Source organism: Neomonachus schauinslandi, chromosome 2 (genome assembly GCF_002201575.2).
Source record: "Neomonachus schauinslandi chromosome 2, ASM220157v2, whole genome shotgun sequence".
In the NCBI taxonomy this organism is placed as follows: Eukaryota; Metazoa; Chordata; class Mammalia; order Carnivora; family Phocidae; genus Neomonachus; species Neomonachus schauinslandi.
The window spans coordinates 181,326,093-181,336,219 of NC_058404.1; positions in this window are offsets into that span (position 1 = coordinate 181,326,093).

Here is a 10,127-nt window from a genome sequence, read left to right on the forward strand (position 1 = left end):
CTGTTCCCACAGTCAGAGCCATTTGAAGAATGCAGCTTTGGGGGATCACTGCATTATTGAGACCATCTAGATGGTAATATATGACAACCCCATTAATACCTCCATATAAATATTTAAGATTCTGGCTGGAGAGCGCAGAGATCTACTCATCCTGTAGCCATCCCAGACAAGGCTCATATGCAAGTTCCCTTGCTTATTAAATCTGTCACCTGCCAATCTGTGTAGTCTGCCTCTTTCTTTGGTCTCTCTCTTTGCCCTCTATAGGGCAACTCTGGAGGTTGCAAACAAACACTCGGCTAACTTATGACACTATCATTTTAAGAGACTAAAGGGAAAGCACTCACAATTGAATCTCTCTATTGAACCCAAAAGCTATCATGATGAGAGACCAGAAACATGTGAATAGATAGATGGCCCTTATTTTAACAAACCTTATAAAATGTTCTGCCTTTTCTAGATAATATTTATCAGGATATATGACTATGCTCTCTTCATTCCAACAATCACCCCCTCCCTGCTCCATGGGGAGAATGGTAACTTTAGAGGAAAAAAAAATCTCATTTCCTGTCCTATATGTATATGGGAAGTAGGATCATTGACACAGAATCTTCAAATAGTCTGTAATTGAGAGATTTGATTGAAAGCCAGGTCCTCAGATACAAAAATGACTAACCCACCAAAAAATAATATTCAAATAACAATATATTTGATATATGTCTAGCTTATTACCTGTATTTATCATTATTTATATAACATACATGTTCATATGCACATATATATCAATTATATCCCTAATTTGAATTAATTTCATTAAATTGCAGTTTATGTACTCCATTGATATTCATATTATTCATATTTATATCATTAGGGTTACTTAATTTCTCAGATATTATTCCATACATACACTAAGTTTATTTGCTTGGCTAAAACTCTCAGCTGATGACCATTCTTAAAGATCTCTGCTGTCTTGCACCAATATGTAAAAATGTTTCATCATTAAATCTAGACCCAACTCCAAGATAGAAAGAATAGCAGCCTGAGTACTAATATCTAAAGGAAAGCAGTACTTTACATATATTATTTTTTTACAATACTTTGATGAAGCAAAAATATTATTTGTTTTACAAATGAAAGCACAAGCTTAGGAGGGCTTAGTAATTGGTATGATGACACATACCTACTGAGAGGGCAAACCAGAATTAAATGGCAAATAAACTTGAGTCAAAGCAATGTAATACAAATGTGTGTAGGCAAAAACTATTAAGCCATATGACTTAAAGGTTCCTAGGTCTTATTTTTCCCTTCAGACTCCAAGTAGCTTGAGTGCAGAAAACATTTATTTACATATTTCCTTTCCCATAGAAATGATTTATTTTTAAAAAAACACTTTATAGAGCACAATAACTACCTACTGGCTTGCATAATTGTATTTCTGAAAGGCTGGTTGCAAATAACCTGTTAATTAAAATGTGTGTGCATGTGTGTGTGTTTAGTTTATTTATCCTGTAATCTATTTTGCCCAATATCCACATTGTCTATTCATTTCATATGTCTGTTTATATGATCCTAGGTCTTTTTTCTTTCAAATTGTTTCATGTTTTGTGATTTGTTTTCTTACTTCAAGTTTAAGCTCCTTGAAAAATATGAGCTTGGTCATAGGAAATAAGCTTATGACACAAACTACTTTAGTAGCTTCTCACTTACTTTATCTACTACATGCAACCTTGCAAAAGAAAAGTGTATGTTTTTAGAGTAAGAAGGAAACTTAACAAGGAAGGAGACAAATCGTAGTTTTTACACGTGGAAACATGCTAATGTTTAGGACTTTTGGCTGCAAATCACAAAGAAGACCAATTTGAGTGCATTTTTTGACCCATATTACTAGAATGTTTCCACTCAGTACACGCTACTAAATGTTTAGTATAAAGAAAAATCTGGCCTGTGTTCCTTTCTATCGCATCTCACTCCCACCCTTAAAACCACATATTACAAAGTGTATCATTCTAGCATCCACTAAAATCAAATATGGATTTGTTGAAGGAAAAAAAAAATGAACTGCAATTCATTCTCAGACCAAACTGCAAGTGAGCCACTCAAAATCAGGAAACCCTGGTGAAGTCTCAGGAAATATGGAGAGTCTCTTCAAAATTCTGATTAGGAAATGATGCTGAGAAACTTACAAGAGAGAAACTTATCACAACAGAAAGATGCTCATAAGGAAAGCCAAGGTCTCTAACTTTTCTGAAAGGTCATTTTCCCCATTTCCCTTCTTTTCTATTGAACAAAGATTTTATATTCAAATGATGTGAACATTTTAATGAACTTTACTTAAGTCACCTGAAACAGTGCTTCCATAACAGATTCATTTTTTTTAAGATTTATTTATTTAAGAGAGAGAGACATAGGGAGAGAGAAGCAGAGGGAGAGAATCTCAAGCAGACTCCCGACTGAGCATAGAGCCTGATGCAGGGCTCGATCTCACGACCCTGAGATCATGACCTGAGCTGAAATTAAGAGTAGGACGCTTAACCAACTGAGCCACCCAGGCACCCCATTGCTGCTATTTTAATAATTACAATCAAGAACAGTATAAAATAAAATATTAAAAATATGTTTCTTATCAATTACATATTCATTCAGTTTTTCTAAACTGAACCAGAGCCCAATATATGCATCATATCTCAGTGGTATTTTGTAGTCAAATACAAATGTTATAATTTTTTACAGAAAACATAGATTATTTCTGGTCTTCAATAACTTGAAGAAAATCACCTTTATAAAATAGCCATTTTTTAAAAGCAGAGCTAGAAAATTCAACCCTGAATTCCCAAATTTTATACTTTACACAGGAGTCATTGTAAAATGTAAACTATGACAAAGAGTGAGTTCAAATTTCTTTCCTCTAAACCTTTCTTAGTTACAAACCAAATAATGGATTTTAGTAGACTAAAATCAAAAGGTCTTGGTAGTATATTTCTAAAATATTTATTAAATGTAATTTCAAACGAAGCATGAAGATTAATATTTACTGAGCAGCCTCCTATATCTTATATCATTTACACACTTGACCTACTTAATCCTCACAACAAATTCAGGTAGAAAAAATTATTTTCCTATTTACTGAGAATCCAAGAGAATAAGTAGCTCATAGTGCAATGGGATCCTTGTGTAGAAATTGGCAAAAATGCTCCCCTGCAGAGCCCGGACTGTGGGACAGGAAGCACAAAGACCACCAACATGCCATTGGAGTAATGCTAAGGGGAGCTACTCCTGGATCCAGCCCTTGGTTTTGAGAACTATGTGTTCTGCTTGGGAACACAAATGATCTAGAGGTCTCAATTCATTGTGCATACTGCATCCTGGAGGATGACACTTCCTATTCATAGAATACTGCCTCTGATCTGGTGCTTCAGTGGCTTTAGCAGGTCATCCTGCTAAAGGTATCAGACTGGCACTGCTGAGATGGTGCGTTGTGCAATACAACCTGTGGATCCTAATAGACCCATTTGCATACCTCCTTCACACATGGCAAGCTATCCCATCAATACCAGTGACCTGCAACATACATTTTCTCCAGTCATCCAAGAGAAAAATCATATAGTGTTGGGATGGCTAAGCCTCTGAAGATCAGTCAGAGGACCTCTCCAAACCAGATATACTATAGCTAGTGGATTCCTGGGAGAATGGGCAGGGAGGCTTTCTGTAGAGGTGAAAAGGCATTAGGTACCAGTTTGCTGTGATGATGCCATTTGACAAAAGATGCACAATAGTGTGGGTTCACAATGTACTCATACTAAATATCAGTTGCTGACATCTTAAAAAGGGCTGGGCGCTTTAAAATGATAATGGAGTTCCCAGTTTTTATTTTATTTTATTTTATTTTTTGTTCATGTTTTATTCTGTGTTTGTATTTTTTTATTCTTATGTTAATCCCCATACATTACATCATTAGTTTTAGATGAAGTGTTCCATGATTCATTGTTTGTGCATAACACCCAGTGCTCCATGCAGAATGTGCCCTCCTCAATACCCACCACCAGGCTAACCCATCCTCCCACCCCCCTCCCCTCTAGAACCCTGTTTGTTTTTCAGAGTCCATCGTCTCTCATGGTTCATCTACCCCTCCGATTTCCCCCGCTTCATTCTTCCCCTCCCGCTACCTTCTTCTTCTTCTTTTTTTTTTCTTAACATATATTGCATTATTTGTTTCAGAGTTCCCAGTTTTTAAAGGAAGACCTATCTGAACTCATGAACGAGTTGTCCCGAGTTTCTTTCCAGCTCTTCTCATGGAGCGGCTTCGTTTTTGCCTGGAAGAGAGGGATTTTTTTGTTCCTCTTAGTACAGCACACTCTCACATTGCTCACACTGCAAAACAGCAAAACTACTCTATTGTACTACAAATAATTTTTAAATTGCAAACAATTTTGCTATTTTGGGCATTAAAACATTTGGTCAGTTTATTTTAAAGCCCAGTTGATGGCTTCAGTATTATAAGGGAAAAAAAAAAAAAAAAAAAAACAGAGTGTGATTTTTTTTAACCTAATGGTATTTGCAGACCAAAAAAAAATTACACAAAGCATAAAAATTACAAAATACATCCCACTCAGAATTCTGCAGTCAAATTTGAATTCTCAGTAAATGATTTTCCTATGTATATCACAGTATTCTTAATATTATCTGTTATTTCCTATGCTGATGTGGATATTCAAAGGATCGAATTTCTTCCTTTACATATTGTATCAGTAGTTTTATTAGAGAAACTAGGGATGACTTTGGAATAGATTTTTTTTTTATTCCCTCACTGAGCTGTGAACTGTCAAGTCATATGAAGAACAGAGAGATGTTAACTAAACTTGAGATGAGTGGTAGTGTAAAATCCTCTTAATGGTGCTTATGCACAGAACATAGCCTATATTCCAGACATGCCACAATTCACACACATAAGATTTATTAATTTTTTTCCTTCAGTGTATTTAAAATGCTACCTGCATAGCTTTCTGAACTTCTAAATTTGCGACAACAAAAAAATCACTTATTGTATATTCCAGTTTATTTTAATGGCTTCAAGGTAGTCATCATTACAATTTTCAAAAGTAAATATAACATTGTCATTTTTATGACCATTGGTAGTTTCAGTGTCTGTAGTTTTAAATGATTCTCAGTTATATCTAACCAAAATAATTACAAATATATTTATTAAAATTTTAAAGTACATGTGTGTCACTGTGCATATACATACAGTTTAAATATTCTCTCTCCCTTCTTAGGAATTATCAGGTCAAGGAAAATTACTATCTCTGTTATTTTTACATATGTTTTTAAAAGAAAATTATGTGGCACAAATACAGAAATTATCATTAAAGCTATATAGTTACAGATGTATAAAACTTTAAAATTTCAAAGCATTTTATATTATATGAGAAAACATATCATCCACATCATGATGATGATGATGACAATGATTTTACAACTGGCAAAGTATCCTGAGGGTAAATGACTTAGAAAAGTTCACAGTTAATGTTTTATAAAGTGAAATCTAGAGCTCGTTTTCTAATTTCAAAGTCATAACATATTCTTTGGCAAAATAAAAAGACTGAATATATGAATAATCCATCTTTACTGTCCATGCCAGTGAGCCATGTTTTTAGTGTTTTTTTGTTTTTTGTTTTTTGGGTTTTTTTTGCACCAGATTTATGGAAAAATTATTGAAGCTCATTAATTTTGGATTTAGAAGAGACTTAAATCTTAGAGGAGTGGGAATCTTGTCATATAAGTTTATGACTAAAGGAATTGAATGAGCTTGACTAAGAGAAGCTTAGGGTCGACATGACAGCTGTGGATATTTGATAGACTGTATAAGAGGTATTAGGCTTTCCCTCAAGGAAGCAAACTTAACAAATGGCTAGAAATTACCTAGAAGGAGGCTGTGTCTCAAAATGAGGGGCTGTCTCATAATTAGAAAAATCTGACAGTAGCATTGTCTTACCCAAATGGTATTCTATAATAAGAGATTTTCCAAGCTAAAACTACATGAACCTCCAGCAAAGACTTTTTAAAAAGGGGGTGAGGGGGTTTCAGTAAGTAGAAAATTGGATTTGGGGGCTACTATTGGGGTTCCCCAAGCAAACTGTTAGAATCACAGAGTGTTAGTGATGGAAGAAACCTTAGATAATACATTTGTGTTCTTCTCATTTAAAGATGAAAAACTAGAAACTAGAACCAGAAACTAGAAGTTAATGTATCTGCTTAATATTATGAAACAGAATTAATTAGAAAAATAATTAGTAAATCATTGAACTGAAAGAAGCAGATTTCTCAAGTTGATTAAACCAATAATTCACAACGTTTATCAAGTTACTTTGATAGTCTTCAGGAAAACAAGCCTTTTTTACCACAGTGCTGTTCACCAGTGCTATGTGGTTTTTACTGAGAAACTGATGTGACTATGAAGTAATTGTCTTAATTTATATCATCCCCTTGGCAAAGATTTATTTTATATTTGCTATGGTTCATTTAGTCGAATCTGTAACATTCACCAAACCTAACGGTAAAGAGGAGCACTGCCAGTATGACTTAGAATCTAATAAACAGAAGAAACATAACTGCAACCATGCAGAGGCCAACTCATCAGTTCTTGAAGATTCCTTGGTAGAAAAGACCCATGGGATGAAGCTATGAAGAGGACATAAATATATGAATTCATCCATCCTATCTTTAATTAATTAACTTATCAAATATTTATTGAACTCCTACTATGTGCCACAGCAGGCATTTTTCTCTTCATATTTTTTCACATTTATATTAATTTAGTGCAGTAAAGTTCATTTCTTCATTTCTAATCAGCATTTGTTTTAAAGGCAAGATAAGAAACTCAAATACTACATTCTAAAACTCATTCTAAAAGCTACTGAATTTCAGAGGAAAACCTCAATAGAACAGTAAATTTTTGATAGACCTAATCCACGCTCTAAATATTTGCACACCAGTCAGGTCAGCAGTCACCACCCATATCTCAACATATTCTGGACTTGGGGGATTTAATAGAACTATTTCTGAGTGTTGAGGATTCAATAAATCTATTTAAATCTATTTACATAAATGAGTAAAATGCATATGATTTCAAATGAGGGCAAAATAATAAATCAACATTCATTAAGTCTGTGTTCTGATCATAGGAAAACATCAAATACAATATTCTATTTAATTTTAACACAATAATAAGAAAGAGTATTGGTAGTATTGGTAGACCTATTTTATCAGAAACACTGATCCTCAGGAAGATTACATAATTAGTGTATGATGGAATCTCACCATATCTTCTAACTACCAGTCTATTTTTTTTTTCCTATTCCATAAGGCAATTACTGGAAAAAATAACTAAACTATAATGCTACTGAGAAGGAAATTTATCTGAGTGACTAAAACTTGTTATCTTGCATAATCTCATTAAAAAAAGAGTTTTATGCTTATTATACATATATGAAAACTGAAGCTTAAAGAGGAGTTAATCATTCAAATCCACATAGCTAAAAAACAGACAATCCTGACTTCAAACCTAGGTCATCCTGACTTCTAACCAATGATCATAACTGTTATTGTGAACATCATGCTTTTCTGCTTTTGGTTTTGGCAAATATTGAAGGTTCCCTTGAACAGTATCTGTTCAAAACCTTCTACAGCTACCAAACTCCATATTTTTACCCAGCATTGACCTTCTGGAATAATATTATATATTCCAAACTCCCTTGGAACTAGGTGTTATCTTGTAAATATGTTCTAAGATTTATTTATTTTTTTTTTTTTTGAGAGAGAGAGTGAGCACAAGGGGGCGGGGCAGAGGGAGAGGGAGAGAATCCCAACCAGACGTGCTGAGCATGGAGCCTGACATGGGGCTTGATCTCACAATCCTGAAAACATGACCTGAGCTGAAACCAAGAGTCAGTTGCTTAACTCACTCTGCCACCGAGGAGCCCCTGTAAATATGCTTTTTATAGATAGATGTAAGTTGAATGTATGTGACCTTTTCTGGACAACCTTGAAAGAGAGTTTGTTTTAATCCTTTGTCTATTTCTCCTTTGTATCTGCCTCCATGTTAGTACCTAGAATACAGACATGATGGATAATATTCTACCAACCATCTTAAACCACACCAGTGTGAGCCACACTTTAGGGACAGTGAAGCAGACAGAAGAAAATGACCTGAGACCTGGAAAAGTATGTAGTACTGCCAAAGAAATGCTGGACTGCATACCCCTGGCATCTTTTAGACAAGAGAACAAAAATGTGTTCACTATTAATTTCTTTTTTCTTTTGGCCATGTGCAACTGAACTTAATTTAAATCATGCAATACTGTTAGAAACTGGTAAATACATAACCAACCCTGAGTTTGCATTCATTTCAATTCAACACTTATAGGAGAACCATTGGATAGGCAGTACTATAGTTAATACTATAGGAAATAAAAGAAAGCATTAGCACATAGAAAGGAATAATTCTTAGAAGATGAAACTAAGTTAATTAAAACCTAATTAAAATATAGCAGTACTAAAGAAATGGCAATGATAATGAAGACCTCACCAGTGAAATGAGTGGAAATCATACAGAGCAGTTATTTTAAAAGTCTTAATTTAAATAAAGTGTGTGAGCATTGACAAATAGTACTTAAAATATGGTTAATAACTTATAAAATTGCTCTCAGGAGGGCCATCAACTTTGGCTAGCTCTGATGATTAGGTCAAGAGATGGAGAATAGGAATTAACTCCTATATGTAGCACATGAAACAAAATATCAGAAGAATCTATTTTATTCATTTAGAATCAGTTCACATTGGCCCCCTCTTAGTGGGATTTAGGAGGAATAAATGGCCAGAACATTTCTTAATTTCATTTATTTACCTTCAGGAACTGTGGACATTAATGGGTGCTTCTATGGAAAAACAGTAAAGTCAAAATGATGTTATCATTTAAAGTTTACATACTTCCGCTGTGTTGTTGACTACTTGATATTGAGATATATATGCTCTATTAGTTATACTTAAATAATTTATATAATACAGATATATATACATATATGCAGCAAATAATGTAGATATAGATAGATATTTCTGTCCAATATATATAAATATGTATAAATAAAATATATATGTAAATATATATATATATATAATGTGTACTAGAAGTAGAAAATAATGAGTGAGAAGTTTGGGAAATTTTTCTTGTTAATATCTCACAACTGTGTTGAGATAGAGCATTGAGGATATATTTATGCTTTCATGACCATTCATTCAACTTATGCTTATGAAATTTTGACAAGCTGCCTTGCACAGAAATTGTTATATTCATGTGTTCCTTAACTTTTCAGCATGCACCTAGGTTAAAATTGGTGGGACTGGGTACTCAAAAATACCATTTAGATGAAAGTGATGAAAGCCAGTTCTATAAAGAATCCAAAAATATCTCACAAGACCCTTGAGTTCACTCTTCCGTTGATGTGGTGACCATTGACCACTGCATGGTCCCGAGATAAAGAGCCAAATGTTTTGCAACAGACTATGATGTGAACAGGAAGTAAATCTTTGATATGTTCATCTATGAAGATTTTGGGTTTCCTTTTATTTTTTAAGACTTTATTTATTTATTTAGAAAGCACATGCAAGCAGGGGGAGGGGCAGAGAGAGAGGAAGAGAGAGTATCTCAAGCAGACTTCATACTGAGCACAGAGCTCGACTAGGGACTTGATCTCATGACCCTGAGGTCATCACCTGAGCTGAAATCAAGAGCTGGGTTGCTTAAACAACTGAACCACCCAGGCATCCCAAGGTTTCCTTTACTATAGTCTCAAATGATAGTTTGCTGTTGAGTACTGGAATCAATCCTTGAAGTTGGGTGCTGCTTTAAAAACTAAAACATGTGTGGTACCTGGCTGGCTCAGTGGGTGGAGCATATGACTCGAACTAGGGATTTTGAGTTCAAGCTCTGCATGGGATACAGAGTCTACTTAAAAAAAAAAAAAAAAAAGAAAGAAAAGAAGAGAAGAGAAAAGAAAAGAAAAGAAGAGAGAGAAGAGAAGAGAAGAGAAGAGAAGAGAAGAGAAGAGAAGAGAAGAGAAGAGAAGAGAAGAGAAGAG